Source organism: Lithobates pipiens, unplaced genomic scaffold (assembly GCF_037356315.1).
Source record: "Lithobates pipiens isolate NorthernLeopardFrog02 unplaced genomic scaffold, aLitPip1_a1.2 Scaffold_18, whole genome shotgun sequence".
NCBI lineage: Eukaryota > Metazoa > Chordata > Amphibia > Anura > Ranidae > Lithobates > Lithobates pipiens.
Window position 1 is genome coordinate 194,383,502 of NW_027507758.1, and position 18,466 is coordinate 194,401,967.

The 18,466-nt window shown below is 43.7% G+C and overlaps 1 protein-coding gene across 4 annotated transcripts in view; it reads right to left on the reverse strand.

Annotated features, from left to right (window-relative positions):
- The window catches only part of MAP4K3 (mitogen-activated protein kinase kinase kinase kinase 3), a 783,526-nt gene that overhangs the window by 691,730 nt on the left and 73,330 nt on the right, over nt 1-18,466 (reverse strand). The window lies entirely within an intron of this gene.

Below are 18,466 nucleotides of genomic sequence, written 5' to 3' on the forward strand. Positions count from 1 at the left end.
TATAGCCGGCGTCTATAGCCGCTCTCTGTATCACACGGCTCTGCCCCCCGGCATGCTGCATCATTGGATGTGATTGAATCCATCCACTCCAGCCAATCAGCGGCCAGGCTGAGTGGCGAAGAGGACGGCGGGGGAGAGCGCAGGATTTTCGAGGGGTCAGGTAAGTAGAACGGGGGGACTGGGGGCGCCGGCAATGTGTGATGTTTTTTCACCTTAATGCATAGAATGCATTAAGGTGAAAAAACATTTACCTTTACAACCCCTTTAAATATAAAAGCTTAACCTGTATTGAGTTAATAAATGAAAAATATTTGTAGCTTTTAAATTGCGCCTTTTTGTTAAGAAATCATGATCTTGATTCAACCCCTCTGAAGATCTCTATTCCAGAGTTTGCCGATTCTTTCATATAACAAGCTGTTGAAAGAAAACATGCGGGTAGTCTGCCAAGTTTTTAATATAAAAAATTGTAACTAACTCTTCCTTCTTAGATCAAAGGGAAACTTCTCCGTGTAGAGAAAAGCATCCAAGCAGTCGGCCAAGCTTTTAAACAACGTGTAAATGCAGGAAGTTTAACCACTTAAAGTCAATCGTCTTTCAAACGCAATTTTTGGGGAAAAAATCCAGTTCAATGAATTTTTTAAAAAAAACAACGAAACAGTAGTTAGCCCAATTTTTTTGTTTTAATGTGAAAGATGATGTTACGCCACGAAAATCGTGATCTATCTTTTAAGCAAAAAAAATAAATAAAAATAGTGATTCTCATTTTAGCCAGAATCGCGCAGCTCTAATAACTTACATAGTTCCTGCTAAATTCCTACTAAGGCCTTGTTTAGTGAGCTATACTAAAGTGTACGCCCATGGAGGGCAGTTTACACCTGCACAGGGATGTACGACTATTCTGTGTATCCCTGTACAGGCATTCCTATTCATACCAATTGGGATGCAGCAGCTGCAAGGACAGATCTAACATCCACATGGGAGTAGGTGCATGGACCCAAACGCAGTCAGAGTGATTTGAAGGAACTGCATCCACACACATCAAGTTGGAAGCAGTGGCTGTGTCTTAAGTGACGTGAATAGGACCACCTGTGCATTCCTGTGCAGCTGCGGTGTCCCAATTGACCTCAATGGGAATGCCTGCCTGGGGATGCACGGAAAACCTGTGCATTCCTCTGCAGCTAAAACATGGCCCTGTAGTAGTATGCCTTTCGTGAACCAGGCCTTAGGCTTTGTTTAGACTTACGGTTGGGGGAGCATCAAAAATGCATGATTAAGTTGACCTTCTGCCATCCACCAACTACACCTCTCAAGCTGCAATAGGCAGCGGATGGGGGGTGTTTACATGCTGGGGCTGCAATGCTTTGCACCCGCTGCAAAGTTAACGCGACTTGTAGTGATTAATGGGGAAGCGCCACAAACGCTCCGCAACTGCGTGCAATGCATGCAGCTGGCAGTGCATTTGTCTGCAAAAATTAGGTTAAAACAAGCGGTGAGGAGACATCGCATCGCTTCCTCACCCTGTCTATAGCCTCTGGAGCGTAGCCTCGGGCTTCAGATACAAGGGCAATTTAGATGCATGTCTAAATCTACCCCTAGGGCCCTTTCATACAGGCTGTCTGATCAGGTCTGCCTGTCAGTTTCAGGCAGACCTGATTGGACCCTCTATTCACCCCTATGGAGCGGCGGAAGCCAGCAGTGACATGTCTGCTGACCTCCACTGCTATCCAATCCTGCCTGCAAAAAACAGATGGATGGTGGCCCAGATTTCCAACCATTTGGCATTGGATTGAATATAATCGGAAGAAAATGGACATACAGGAGAGACACAGCGGAGTGGAGACGGACCTGTCATCCGCTTTCTCAGTGGGGATCAGCAAAATGATACCCCGCTGAGCAAGCAGATTGTGTCCCACGGAGGTGCCTTACTATGATTTCATTTTTTTTTTTCTTATACAGATACATTTAATTTTTTTTTCTTTGGGGGGGGCTTTGGAGAGACATCAGGATTCCTCTGTCTATAGATCTCTGTCTATTTTTTTTAGATAAAGAAAGGGACTAAAGGAAAGGAAGGGGTCTGGTAAACACGTTTACCACCCCCTCCCCCCCCACACACACTGTGCTCTACATCCTGTCACAGAACGACCTCCCTACCGAGCAGCAGCTGCAACCAATGGGAGGGAAGGAGAGAAAGCCAACTGGCCGGCTGCAATGCGGGGAGGGGTCCCGGGAGATCAGGGTACACTACGGGGGGGGGGGGGGGTCAGAGTGCCAGTGGGGGGAATGTAGATTGTTTTCCCCTCTGTGCCTCCCCTTCAGCATATTAAGGTGGCGACTGTACTGGACCAATCATCTGTGGCCAGGGCATTCTCCAACCCCCCAAAGACACATGTAAATAATGGGCATGTATATGTGCAATTGCAGGGCAGGGAATGCCTCAGTCTCTTATTATTTGCCCAGTACAGTGACTGCTTTCGGCAGGCTCACTCAGGTGGGTTCGGACAGGGGTCCAAATACATCTGAGCTTATCACTAATTAGAGCTGCCACGACGAGTCGACGTAATCAATTATGTCGACATGCGTGCAGAGCGTCGATGCATCACAGTGCTCCGTATCTTCCGCTCTCCTCCGTGCTGCTTTCCCCCTCTCTTCTCCCCCTCCATGCTGCCATCCTCCTCTCTTCTCCCCCTCCGTGCCGCCGTCCCTAGGGGTGCAACGTATCGTCACTGATCCGTGATCCAAACGGGTCACCCTGTTCGGATCGGTACATGCCGCGATCCGCGGAGCGCTCCGCGGTCTCGGCCTTAGGAGAGGCCTCGGCTTCGGCCTAGCTCCGAAGCGGCGGCCATCTTTCTACACCCAGGTGTTTACAATGAGATCGCTTCGACGGAGTGATCACTTGTAAACAAACCGGTGTCATGACATGACGCTGGTTTCTCTTTCCCCTCTCTGTACTGATCTGTGCAGTGGAGGGGAGAGGTCGGATGAAAGCAGCCATCCATCCATACCCAGCCAATACTCTGCCAGCCAATACTCTGCCAGCCAATGCAATACAATACTCTGCCAGCCAATACAATACTCTCAAGGTTATCCAAAGGATTAACTAGCTAATCAAAAAAAAAACACTAGATTCATAAAAAAAAAAATAATAATAATAATAATTAAAAAAAATAATCGGATAGTTGTTGACTAAATCAAAAAAATAATCGATAGATTAGTCGACAGACAAATTAATCGTTAGTTGCAGCTCTATCACTAATCTCTAGTGCCATGCATACATCATTGTGTTGTGGAAATCTGAAAAGTCAGAACCTTCAATGTGTATTTAACCCCTTTCTGCCACCTACCGGCCCTTTAAAGTGGTTGCATACCCCCAACGCGCAAGTTGTACCTATAGGTAAGCCTATAATAAGGCGTAACTACAGGTAGTTTAAATATCTCCTAATCGTGTGCCGTTCAGGAGATATTTACCTTGTAGTGCACCAATGATGTCATCGGCGCATGTGCTGTGAAGAAACAGCCCTCGGTTCTGCTTCTTCACTAGCAAGTGACATGACTGACAGCTCCCGCGCTCATGCCCCAGAAGGAAGAGGGGTGAAGATGGATGCGGCCACCAGCGGGGGACAGTGTGGTCTTCGTTTGCAGGTAAGTGACTATGCATACTAGCCCATTATGCTTTTACTTTCCAGTGAAAAAAAAAAGGACATAAAACAAGACATGATCAGAAAAAAGCTCCCGATCGGAAGTAGGCACCACACAGTACAAAAATGTTTACTAATGGGGCGCATATATGCAACCTCTCTGTGTTAAAGATCACCTGCCAAGAGGCCGCATATATGAGTACAGCAAGCAGGAAGAGGTTAAAAGGATACAGGAAGGAATTCAGTGTATGCTCTAAGTCTACAACATATCTCCATGTCCCACACACAGGAGCACCAATGTACACTGTAAGCCAGCCTTGTTAACATTATGATAAAAATCAAGTACGCCAAGTAGGCACACACACTGCTTTCTAGCTCCTGCAAGCACAGAAAAAAAAACGGCTTGCTTGTCTCCATGGTAACACGCATATTGCTGGAACAGACATCTAGTATATCTAGTAGCTTTAAGCTTGAAGCGCCCAAAGGTTCTTCCTGACTACCCTGAATAACATGCTGTTTTCCCTGTTTTAATGATAAACCAAAACTATGAAAAGTATAGCATAAGTTAGCCTTTCCAGCACAGGGCAGTAGTGTGTGGAAAAAAAAGATAGATAGATAAAAAAAAAAAAAATCTATCTATCTATATATATATATCTATATCTACACACATACATACATACACAAAAAGTGTTTAAAAATACAGTCAAGTCATATATATTTGGACTAGGCCTGAAACAACTAATCGATTACTATTTTCATCATCGATTAAATCGGCCAGTAACATAATGGGGTTAAAAAAAACTAACATGAGCCCTTTATAGTAGAAAAGAGCAAATAATCGCTACTGTAAATATTAAATATTTTCACAATTCTACAGTAAAAAAAAATTAAGCCCTTACAGTAGCGATTATCTGCTTTTTTTATTTGTACTATAAAGGGCTCATATTAGTTTTTTTAACCCCATTATGTTACTAAATGACTTAGGCCTGGTTCACACCTGTGTTTTGTTTTGTTTTTTGTTTTTGTTTTTTGGTGCTTTTTGCAGAAACGCACTACAGTTCATTTACATGGTTTCCTATGGGACACGCTCACAACTATGGTTTTTTCAGCAGCTGTATAGTTGAAAAGGGTCAGGGACTTTTTTTTTTTATGCAAAAACTGTGCTTTTTTTGGTTCAATACACTGCAATGGAGAAGCTGAAGAAAAGCATGCAATGAGTTTTTGCAGCAATTTGTGTTTTATTAATCTGGCCAACAAATCGATCAAAAAAAAAAAAAAAAAAATGCAAAAAACCGCAAATCGCTGGCCACACAGATCAATTTTCAGACAAAAAATCTTTGTACATTCACTGAATGAAAGAATGTTGTTTGAAATTTTCACTTGTTTTTTTTAACATTCTGCTTTTAAAATGAATGTAACTTCAAGTTTACCACGTTATATCAGGAGAATTTCCCTTCCCTCTTTCGCTCGGTTAGAAATTTGCTCCAATCATGGAAAAAACACAAAATCTCCCTCCTAGGCCGAATCGCATCAATAAAGATGACGATCCTCCCGAAGTTACTTTATCTATTTCAAACGCTACCCATCCCGGTTCCTTACAAACATTTGAAAAAACTACAATCGGACTTACTCAAATTTGTGTGGAACTACAAAAGGCATAGAATACCCCAATCTGTCCTGATGTCGGCCCGATCGGATGGTGGACTAGCCTTTCCCAACCTCCTAAAGTACTATCAGGCGGCGCAACTCCGTGCAATAACATCATGGTTCACTCAAAGATCGTATAATAGGTGGACAGAAATTGAAAAAATCTGGATGGCCCCTACCCACCCAAACAGTCTCCTGTGGAGTGCGAATGTGGAGGTGCCCCTTGAACGCATGTTGGGACCCATGTCACAGCTTCGCCGACTTTGGCGTAGGCTGGCGCCCTCACATGCTTTGTCCTCAGACAAGTCGCCTTTAACTTCGTTTATTTGTAACCCCTCAGTGCCGGATAGCCTTACGCACCAAATGTCATACCCCTGGTCCTCGCGGGACTTGTTCCACTATGGGAATTTGATAGACCCACGATCACGTAAACTATTACCCTTCTCTGAATTGCAGACTAAGCATGAATTACCTCGCCAGGCATTCTACAGTTACTTGCAGATTCGCCACTATGCCCTGACCATAGCGCCTGGCCTACAATTCTCCCCCCCAACCCCATTTGAAAGCCTAATATTGGCGGGTACAGCTCAACGAGGCTTGATATCCAATATCTACAAAATACTGAATGTCTACTCCATGGACAACACCGGAAAACACGCATACATGCTAAAATGGGAGAAATTCCTCAATGAGGACATATCCAGAGAACAGTGGCAGGTGATATGGTCACAGGCGGCAAAAAGTTCGCTCTGCACGTTATATAAAGAAAATGCTTATAAAATAATCTTCCTATGGTATATGACCCCTGATGTACTCCACACCATCTATCCTAACACTTCCGACCGGTGCTGGAGATGTCTGCGAGATAGGGGCACCCTTTTCCACATTTACTGGACTTGCTCATTAATCGCCCCCTTCTGGAACGCGGTCCAACAACTTCTAATCAACCTCTTAGGTATACAGATCCCTATGGGTCCCAAGTTTGCCCTATTGGGACTGTCCCAACTTAAGATATCCACTCCCCGTAAAAAGTTAGTTCGACATATCCTCACAGCGGCACGGTGCCTCATCGCCCTCAATTGGAAAAAGAGGACCCCCCCTTCCGACGATACCCTATACGCTAGAATTAAAGATGTGGAGTTGATGGAGAGGATGACGGCCAGGATGCAAGATAGAACGGACGCCCACGATAAAGTGTGGGAGCTGTGGCACCTTCGGGAGGACCCACCTTGATCAGATGAACAGGCTACTGAGGTGAGGCACCTCTCCCCCCCTCCCCCACCCCTCCTTATTCTTCATCTTTACTCTCCTTCTTTCCTTTCCTCTTCTCTACCCGGAGTATTCTGTAGACTCCGACTTGTCCTTTTTACGCGATTTTTCTTTTGTGGATACACATGCTTCAAGCACGTGGTTGACATCTCAAGATCAGAGAAGAAATAGAACCTGGCATAGACTTCACTGTATACTGTCCTTCTCTTTGTTTAAACATTGTTTGGATATGAAAAGTATACACTCAAGTTATCTGAATGTGTATTGTACAACCTGATAATAAATAAATGTTATTTGATAAAATGAATGTAACTTCTGAACGAAAACCACAGAGTCTGAAAATTCCTTTGACCAAGAAGTTTTCTATTATTTCTAAATTTTACCCTCACTGTGGTTGAAAACGAACCTGCTTGTTCGGGGGATAGGATGGGAGCGCAAGGGGAATATTTTGAATTTCAAAAAGTTGACCCTGAGCCCAGAGACCCATGTCAATCTGTCTAAGAGTGCCAACGCAGCCTGTAGAGAAGGTCTGGTGTCACTGACAAACAGAACCAAGTCGTCCGCATAAAGTGCTGTGGTTTTAGTTAGGGTGCCTACCTTAATGCCTTGGATTAGGGGGGAGGAATGCAATGCAATTGCCAAGGGTTCCAAAAAGACCAGGGGAAAGAGCCCCCCCCCCCCCCCCCCGTTGACATAGAGGGCCGCTACCAGGCGCTCATACAGCAGTGAGATCCATTTGAGGATGTTAGGGCCAAACCACATGCGTTGCAGTATATGAGTCATATAACCCCAGTCAATGGAATCAAAGGCCTTTTCCAGGACAAAAAACACCAGTGAATCCCCCCCCCCAGAGGACGACTCTGTCTGTGAGGGGGCCCCAAGACTAGTCGCCACCTCAACAGGCAACACCGGGATCTGGAGGGGGCCCAGCAGGTCAGTCAGTACCTGTTTGTCATATGGTGGGATAGCAGAATAAAGGACTGCGTAATATGCTATAAAAACCTGCATGATGCCCTCCCTATCACTCACCATGTTAACCTCAGAGGAATAAACACAAGGTATAGCCACATATGTCTGTGTTTCTGCAGTCAGGTATGCCAAGAGCTTCCCATTTTTGTCCCCTTTCTCAAATAGTTCCTCAGCCCTGTTTCTGCAATTACATTGAGTGAGGTTTTGGAAGTGTAGTGGCCTAACTTTAGTGTTTTTTGGGGGGTTTTTTAATGCATGAAACACTTTTTCGAAAAAATAAAAAAAACTATAAAAAGTTGCAACAACCACCATTTTATTTCCTAGGATCTCTGCTAAAACAAAAACATATATATAATGTTTGGGGGTTCTGAGTAATTTTCCAGCAAAAAAAAAATATATATATGATTTGTACATTTAGGAGAGAAGTGTCAGAGTTGGCCTGCGTGGCAGGTGGTTAAGATTGAACTGCTGCTTGTACAACTTCAATGTGTAGCCACATTTTTTTTTTTTTAAGACCTAAGATTAACAACTTCCCCCCAATGTTGTAGAATGAGTCACCATTTAAGCATTTGTATATTGCAATCATATACTCCTCTCTTAAGAGTTTCGTCTACAGAGAGAATATGCTTAATGATTGTAATCGTTCCTCATAACCAAGGTCCTCCATTCCTCTTATTCGCTTTGTAGCCCTTCTCAGGACTCTGCAGTTCAAGCACATCTTTCCTGAAGATTGGTGACCAAAACTGCACCACATACTCCAGATGTGGATGAACTAGGGTTTTTTAAATTGGTATTGATGAGGTGATTTAATTAGACTTCTCTGTAAAATAGGTATTCTGGATTTTCCAGATGCAAACCATAAGGCCCATAGGGCTGAATTTTAAGTGGGATGTCACACATTTTTTATCAGGGATATTTCCACCAATCTCTCCCCCCCCCCCCCCCACCACCTTTTCTGTGTTTGTGTTTCAATGTTTTGTATAGTTAGTTTGTTTTAATCTAGCATTGCAAGATTGGATATTATTACTCTTAAGGGTTTTGAATGTTTGTTATAAATTGAAATTTGTATGTATATTTTTCTTTTAACCACTTGCCAACCGGCTCCTGTACATATACGTCAGCACTTTGAAGATGGATATCTCGGTAACGGCAGCAGCTGCTGCCACAACCGAGATATCCATCTTTGCAGGAAGCGGTCGCGTTTACGATAATGGTGGTCTCTGCAGCGGATTTGCCCCGAGACCACCGATAACGGTGGTGGGAGAGGCCCCCCTGCTCACCCTTTTTAAATGTCGCCTATGGAGATAAAAGATCAGGGTAAAAGCTTGACGCCATTCCACAAGTGGTGGGCAATTTTGAAACCCGACATGTTGGGCATCAATTTACTTGGCGTAACATTATCTTTCACAATATAAAAATAAAAGGGCTAACTTTACTGTTATCTTATTTTTTTATTCAAAAAAGTAACATTTTTTTTCCAAAAAAAGTGTGATTGTAAGACCACTGCACAAATACGGTGTGAAAAAAGTATTGCAATGACCATCATTTTATTCTCTAGGGCAGGGGTAGGGAACCTTGGCTCTCCAGCTGTTTTGAAACTACAAGCTCCATGAGACATTGCAAGACCCTAACAATCACAGGCATGACTCCTAGAGGCAGAGGCATGATGGGATTTGTAGTTTCAAAACAGCTGGAGAGCCGAGGTTCCCTACCCCTGCTCTAGGGTGTTAGAAAAAAAAAAGCAATATATAATTTTTGGGGGTTCTATTTTCTAGCAAAAAAACAAACTGTTTTAAACATGTAAACATCAAAATCTCAAAACAAGGCTAGTCTTTAAGTGGTTAAAGCGGAGGTCCACCCTAAAGTGGAGCTTCCGCTCATTGGACCCCTCCGGCGCCACAATTGGCACCTTTCAGGGGGGAGGGGGTGCAGGTACCTGTACAGTACAGGTATCTGCACCCACTTCCGGCGTAGATTCTGCAGAAGCTACGCCCCTTTCCGCAGAATCTACGCACCTTTCCGAAGGTTCCCCGCTGCCTCCGGGAAACACACGGATCCCAGAGACAGCGGGGACCATCCTTATTGCGCAGCGCGACTCGCGCATGCACAGTAGGGAACCGGGAAATAAAGCCGCAAGGCTCCACTTCCTGATTCCCATACCCAAGATGGCGGCGGCAGCACCCGAGAGACGATCGAGAGATCTGCTTCGGGTGCCGACATCGCGGCGCGCTGGGTGGGTATGTGTCATTATTTTAAAAGTCAGCAGCTGCAGTATTTGTAGCTGCTGGCTTTTAAAAAAAAAAATGGCGGACTCCCGCTTTAATTTTATCTCTAGCACATACATGTGCAACTTTTGTGGGTGGGTTCTTTTCTTTTCCCTTTGCCCCAATTGCCCTGTTGGTTTAATCCGTGGATGAGTACCGAGTATGTTTATATGAGTGTGTCTGAAAACAGTGGTTAATACTGCTAGAAGCATGTTAGCAGGTCGCCCTCCTCCTCCTTGATGCTTTTACGCTGTTTGGCGATTTTCTAAATTAAGACAATTTTTACAGTAGTGCAGTCATCCCTTTTCCATCATCCAAAACCATCCTGTAGGGGGTTTTTGTGCAGACACCGTGCTGGCCTTTTCATGATCTGAAGTCTGCCATCTTGTTCAATTATTCTAAATTAGTTTTCACATAGTTTGAAGGGGGTTTGGTTCATGATTTTTCTGTAAGGTGCACTCATGACTATCAAGTAAAAATCAGAGTACAATATGGCACTGCAAAATGTTGCGGTAGGTCTTTTGGATCAGGCTACCAGTCCCTCAGTGCTACTCATTCACTTTGGATCCAATAAGAGATCAAGACCATCATGCTTCCTAACCATGTTGGAGAGCATTTGTCAAACACTGAAGAACCATCCCCTTTTAATCCACTTAATGGCGATAACTGGATAGAAGATTTCAATTCCATAAGACATTCTTCCAGTTTTCAGTAGCCCACTGGCATTGATGACGGACGCATGCAAGATTTTCTCTCCTGTTTTGCCATTGTAGCAATAGCTTTATGTGCAGCTGTAAAACCAACAGCTCAGTTTTTTTTTGTTTTTTTACACAGTTTAACTTGCTTACTGCGCTCACTGTTATACAGTATTATCAAAGCAGTTGCCCTGTAAGTCATCCATCAAACAGACTATTGTTTTTTGGTGAGTCAGACCTGTTCCTGTCAAAGTTTTCCCCAGTTATCAAGTAGGCGCTCTTTTGATTTCTCTAAAGGAAACTTTTAAGGATTATAATGGTAAATTTTTTCTCCTCTAAGCGCTTTTCTTGCCACCGTTATAAAAGAATACTATTTCTTGCAGTACAATATTATAATTTTATACAAGAACACATGAAAATTGCTTAAACCAACTTTAAGCACTTGCTGACCACCCTATAGCACTTTTGCTGCTACAGGGTGGCATCTGTGCGCAGGGTCACGTATATATACGTGATTCTGCCTGCAGATAACGTATGCAACTCCAGTGGCCAACTTCACAGTAGAGCCAATCTACGGGTGCAGGACACTCGATGTCCTCCGGCACCTGCTGATCGTCAGTAAAACACAGAGAACTGAAAGGAATAATAGGATTTTTTTTCTACAGCTTACCTGTAAAATCCTTTTCTTGAAGTACATCAGAGGACAGTTATTATAAGAATAACTACTTGGGTTATACGGCACCTATAGGTGAATGGATACTGGTAGATCAATCAAACAGAAATATAACCCCTCCTACACCGGAAACACTTCAGTTTTGTAGCAAGCAATCAATTCCCAAAAGAGGGGAGGGGCCTCTGTGTCCTGTGATGTACTCCAAGAAAAGGATTTTACAGGTAAGCTGTAAAAAAAAAAATCCAAATTTTCTTTATCGTACATCACAGGAGACAGAGCCGGTTATTATAATAACTACTTGGGACGTCCCAAAGCAATAGCCTTGAGAGGAGGAAGACACCATCACAAACTGTCACCAGAAGAGGATTCTGCTATTTGTAATACGCTGAGGCCAAAGGCGGTATCCTCCACGTTATTGACATCCACCTGGTAAAAATCCAGTAGATGCATAAACCAAAGACCAAATAGTGGTCTTGCACACCTGGGCCACTGTCACCTGATGACGGATGGCCCAAGATACTCCCACACACCTGGTAGAGGATCTCTCCCCAGAAAAAAAATAGTATTTTGCCCTTTAAACCATAGGCATCAATGATAAACTGGCAGAACCACTGCAAAATATTTGAACCGGATGCTGCCTGCCCTTCCTGGGCTCTTCTGGCAGCACAAACCAGGATTCCTGACCTGTGGCGACAACACAAGTAGATCCTGAGCGCGTAAACTACCCCTAGAGTATGTAGTGCTCTCTCCTGCCAACTATGGATTAGGAGAAAAGTAAAAAGCAAAACACTGTCCTGATTCAAGTGAAAACTATAAACCACTTTAGGCAATAAAAATGGATGAGGACGCAACATCATCTTATGATGAAAGACCAAGAATGGCTCCTTGCATGAAAGCGCCACCAACTCTGACACTCCACTTAATGAAGTGATAGCCACCAAAGAAGCCCCCTTCCGAGACAAAAGAGCTAACAGACTCTCCCAGTTAGTTCAAAATGTAGCTTCTGCGAGGACAGTCCAGATCAAATTCAAGTCCCAAGGACACAACAGTGGCCCAACAGGCAGGACTGTCCAAGTAACAAGAATCAAGCAGTAAGAAACAACGGCTTCTGGACAAAAATGGATAGGGACAAACTGACCCTTAACGTGGATTGGAGAAAGAAGAAAATAAAAATCTCCCAGTCACTTTTCAAGTCCTGTAATTGAAGTTCCCCAAAGCTGGTTTCCATGGGCTTAACAGTGCTGAGATAGAGAACTCAAGACCAATAGGTCCCACTGGATTGGGAGTGTCCAAGAAGCAACCCCCGCAGGACTCGCTATGTCAGTGTACCAAGCCCTCCTGAGCTAATTAGATCAACACTAATATCAGTGTTACCACCTCCCAGATTCTTCACAAAAGAGGTGGCAGAAGTCAAAACAGAGGAAAAGTATCAAATAAGGGAGAACTTGTCCCTAAGGTGTTACCAGTGCATCTACCCCTCTCCCGGACACACCTGCCCCAACTTGTTGTAGAACTTTGAATCTAGTAGATTCACCTTCAGTGTTCCCCCTGCCACTACTCTATCTGGAATATGTATTGGCGATAGAGACAGCACTTGTACTGTCCCAGACAGAATGTGGTGAGTTGCATGACCTCTGGTGGTTGATATATATACCTGCAGAGGCATTTCTGGATAGAACCTACAACTGGTTTGTACCATAATCCAGAGCAAGGCGTACTGACCAAAAGCTCCAAGATATTTATGAGCAGTATACTCGCCTTGGGGAGACCGTCCACTGAACTGTAGCCACCCTCAAATCAACTGGAGAGACTGGCATCAGTGGTTACCTTCAAAATTCCTGAAAAGCAAGAATATAAACCACCAATTGTTTGCTCTGCAACATCCCTGGAACAGAGCCCTCCAGCAACACATTGCCTTGATCTTCAAGTTCGAGCCAGAGAGAATGATCTACTACCAAGAGCTGGAGTAGGACTATGTGGGGAACGTACTTCAACCTAAACACAGCTTACTCCTGCAGAAATATATCGAAGGAATCCCTGGAATCGATTGCTTCCTGAGCAAAGATTATTGAGGTAACGATTACTGAGGTGTCTTCAGCAAGCCCAGCACTGGGGCTAGAAGCTTTGTGAACCCTCTGGAGCTGTGGACAACCCAAAGGGAAGATTCACAAAAAAAAAAAAAAAAAAAAAAAAAAAAATGATTTTTCACTGCAATTACAGAAATCTTCAATGAGCCTGGAAACAAACCGGCACATGAAGACATGCGTTTACAGATGATTATGGCCCCCAAAATCTACCTCTTGCAGATAGGTCATCACTGAACAGATCTATAAAGATAAAAATAAGTGTAGCGCTAAAAAATGTAGGTCACTGTGACAGTGAGCTATAATACAATTATTATAAACTAATGTAAAGAAAATAAACCGTGAAGGAACAAAAGTGAATAATATATGTGACGTATAAAATCCAAATCCTGTGAAACACAAAAAATAATAAATTAGTTCATAGATGGGAGTCCCACTCAAATGACTGCTCTATGTGTGAGAAAAAAAGGATGCCAATTTTGTTTGGGAGCCTTGTTGCATGATTGTCAGTTAAAGCGACGCAGTGCCGAATCGCAAAAAGGGGCCTGGTCCTTTAGATGCAAAATGGTCCAGGGCTTAAGTGGTTAAAGGAGAATTTACCAAAAGAGAAAAAAAATAAAAAATAAAATAAAAAGAAGGTTAATTAAATCCACAAGGGTTTTTTTTTTACCACTACTATTCCTTTATGTTGGCTTTTAAAATTTACAAATGTAGCAATTTAAAATTTGAATGAAAGGTTTAGCACTAGAAAACACTTTTTGAAAGACAGAAAATAGGATTTTTAAAACAACTTACCTGTAAAAAGATTTTCTTGGTGTACTTCATAAGACACAGAGCCTCAAGGTGTTGATACTGGTATAATCCAATACAGGAAGTTGACTCCCCTATATAACCCCTCCTCCTTCCAGGAGTACCTCAGTTTCTGTAGCCAAGCAATATAAGCAATATACTCTCACCCCATAAAACAGAGGGGCGTGAGCTGCGTGTCCTATGATGCACTCCAAGAAAGGGATTTTACAGGTAAGCGATTTTAAAAATCCTATTTTCTTTATTGTACATCATAGGACGCAGAGCCTCAAGTAATTACTTGGTGGGATGTCCCATAGCAATGTTACTTGAGGGGAGGAAGACACAACCCGTAGGGTAACCCCCAGACCTGAGTACTTATACTGCTGCCCGCAGGCGATATCCTCATTCCATCTTACATACACTTGATAAAATTTTGTAAATGTATGTACTGAAGACCAAGTCGCGGCCTTGCAGATCTGAGCCATGGAGGCCTGGTGACACACTTCCCAAGAAGCACCAACCGCTCTGGTAGAGTGCAACTTAATTTTTTTTTTAGGACCCTCTGGCAGAATAAATAAGTCAGTCTTACGAATCTAAGCAGTTTTCTTTAAACAGATCTTCACTGCTCTCACTACAGCAAGACAATGTAGTGACTTTTCTTCCCTGGAACATGGTTTTGGGAAAAACAAAGGCAGGACAATATTTTAATTCAGATGAAAGCCTGAAACCACTTTTGGCAAAAAGCCTGGACGAGGGCGTAACACCACTCTGTCCTCATGAATAACCAAATATGACTCTTTACAAGAAAAAGCAGCCAATCCCGACATCCTCCTTGCTGAGGATATAGCAACCAAAAATACCAGCTTTCTTGTCAAAAGGACTAAAGGAATATGCTGTAACAGTTCGAATGGCTGTTTTTGTAACACAGACAAAATTAAATGTAAGTCCCAAGGGCTTAAGGGTGATTTAACTGGCAGATTAATCTGCAGCACTCCTTGCATGAAACCCCGGACTAAAGAATGCGTAGCAAGTGGTCTTTGAAATAAAATTGATAAGGCTGAGACTTGGCCCTTAATTATTACTCAGGACCAACTTCATCTGCCTATGATATATCTCCGTGGGTGCCAACCCTTGGGATTCACACCAGGAAACATAAGCTTTCCAGACTCTAATATATAGCTCTAGAAGCTGGCTTCCTAGCATTAATTAAAGTAGAGATAACTGACCTGGAAAGCCCACGTTTTAGAATGTGGGTCTCAATAGCCAAGCCGTTAAATTTAGTGTTCATAAAGTAGGATGGAGTATTGGCCCCTGAGATAGCAGGTCTGTCCATAGTGGGAGGGGCCATGGACCCTCCACTGCCATCTTTACGATCTCTGCGTACTATGACCTTCTGGGCCATGCTGGTGTTACCAGTATTACAGAATTTCTTTCCAGCTTGATCCTGCAAAGAAGTCGAGGCAGCAACTGAATCAGGGGAAATGCATAGAGCAATGAGAACTGATGCCACGGGGTCACCAATGCATCTGTTCCATCTGCGAGTGGGTCTCTTGTCCTGGACACAAAGTTGACTAGCTTTGTGTTGAATCTGTACGCTAGAAGGTCTACGTCCGGAGTCCCCCATCTTTGGCAAATAGCCCAAAAATTTTTGGGATGAAGAGACTATTCTCCTGGGAATAACTGCTGGCGACTTAAATAGTCCTCCTGTCATTTCTCTACTCACGGAATGAAAACTGCCGATAGGCATGGGACATTCTCTTCTGCCCAAGTTAATATCTTCCTTCTAAGCCCTGCAGGGCAGAGGAAAATGCATCTACAGTCACATATGCAGGGGCTGAAGTATATGAAGCAGTTGCACCACCGCTAGCTTTCAATGGCTCACCCTGGCTTGCCATGTCTGATCTCTCCGAAGAGGATGACAGTATGGAAGCATGACTGGGGTTCCCAGCGACTGGGGGTGACACCTTAGGTACTTTTACCGTAGGTCTGGAAGACATAGCTCTAAGCACACTGTTTGTTTTAGAACAGTTCGAGCAAAAAAAGGTCACCATAATAATGCTAAGAAAGAATCAGTATTTTCCTGTACTGGAAATGCCTGTATTACACCTTACGTGTCCAGCGCACTAATGTGTCTCAGACTATTCTTTCAGTTGGGAGATCTCTGCAACGGAGAGTATCTGATATATTGCCTCAGGTGAAAGCTAATTGGCGTCCACAGCACCTCTCCCTCCTCTGAGTCGTGTGCTGTATGTGGACCTTACACCCGTACATGGTGCCACGTGACCCCGGCCACACCCCCTCAGCGTCCCTTGACGATGCTCGCTCCTCTCCCTGAATATGCCTATTTTGTGGCAAGCGGGTCCATCGTTGCAGACCTAAAAGGGAGGGGGGGGAGACACCGCTCTTCCATAGCCACCGGTCTCTGGGGGCCAGTATGTACAGGTATGTGACGATGTCCTTGTAAGGACATACTCTAGAAAGAGAGGAGGGGGAGAGAGGGGCAGGAGGGGGTTCTCTCAGCAGTTTCCTGACACAGGCATTCCCATGCTGCTAAGTGGAAGTGCTGCTAAACTTATGTCCCTGCAGCAATGGGCCATGGTTTAAAAACTTTTTTTTTTTAAACCTCTCAGCAGCTGTGCCATCCACAGAATATCAAAATATATTTGTTTTTTGCCACGGCTATATACTATTAAAAAACCTTAAAAACATTAAGAACCCCCTCCGCTGGGACCCCAGAAGCTATATAGCCTGGAGCTGCTGAGTGGTGTAAATTACCCCCAATAGAGGACATTCTAACAGGCATACAAGGAATATAGAAGGAAAAAGGCTCAGCCTTTTCCCTTACCTTGTCCACGCTGCAGGATGCTGCTGTATACTGCTGTAAACAGACAGATCCAAACTTCACCACGGCAGGCTACGTAGTAACCTTCAAAGACCGGGTCCCTTTAAAAGGGGTTCCACTCCTTTGGACTGTTATAGCACTCCTCAGGAACAGCTTTAGGTAATGTAGCAAGACCAAAAGAATCCTGGTTCCTAGGGTCCAGCTCTCAAGGAGAAGCGTTACAGGCGAAACCTCGTTCTCGTCAGCGAGGCCCGGGTACCATCCTATAGCCTCAGGGGCGAGGATGGATCCGGTTGTGGAGGAAAGTTCTTTTGGTGGGGAAAAAAAATACATAAATGTTATTTGGGTACAGTGTCGCACAACTTTCAGGTAAAGTAATGCAGTGCTGTATCGGGGGGGGGGTCATCCAGAGGTCAAGTGGTTAAAGCAGGGCTCGACAAACCCCAGGTGCCAGGTCACATTTGCGACTAGAATTAGCGACCTGGCGCCTGGGGCAGCACAGCTGGGAGGTATCCTGTCTCTGTGCACCCCTCCGGCCTGATCGCGTTGGGCCACGCCGCCGCCGGCCGGTAATTGAGGACGCGGCTTTGAGGCCTTCTGCGGTTCTATGCTTCCTTCTGAAATCTGGTGCCCTCTTGTGGTGGCCGTTGGTATGACAACCAGCAATGCTAATGAAGCTTCCCCTGCCTGTTTTCACTGCCTGCTCATCTCCTTCCCTTTACTTAGAACCCCTAAATATTATATATATTTTTTATTCCAACACCCTAGAGAATAAAATGGTGGTCATTGCAATACTGTCTGTCAAACCGTATTTGCACAGCGGACTTACAAGCGCACTTTTTTTGGGAATTTTTTTTTTATTTAATTAAAAAATAAGACAACAGTAAAGTTAGCCTAATTTTTTTTATATTGTGAAAGATAATGTTACACTGAGTAAATTGATACCCAACATGTCACGCTTCAAAATTGCGTCCGCTTGTGGAATGGGGACAAACTATTACCCTTTAAAATCTCTATAGGCGATGTTTAAAAAATTCTACAGGTTGCATGTTTTGAGTTAGAGGAGCCTCAATGGCTAGAATTATTGCTCTCGCTCGACCGATCGCATCGATACCTCACATGCATGGTTTGAACACAGTTTTCATATGCTACTCACGTATGTGTTCGCTTCTGCATGTGAGCTTGGCGGGACGGGGCACGTTTAAAATTATTATTTTTCTTCTTATTTATTTTAACTTTTATTTTCAATTTTTTCACTGTTCTTTTAAAAAAAAAATTGTCACTTTTATTCCTATTACAAGGAATGTAAAAATCCCTTGTAATAGAAAAAAAGCATGACAGGTCCTCTTAAATATGAGATCTGGGGTCAGAGAGACCTCACATCTCATTTACACTAAAATGCAATTTAAAAAAAATTTGTCATTTGAAAAAAAAATGTAAAAAAATAAATAAAACAAAAAAAAAGGTCCCTCTAAGTGCTATGGGCAATGACTTGGAGACGGGGGGGGGGGGGGCCCATCTTCCCCTCAGTCGTCTCCATGTCAGGCCAGGGACAGGTCCGGTTCGCCGTTACCGACCTGGCTCCTAACTTTTTTA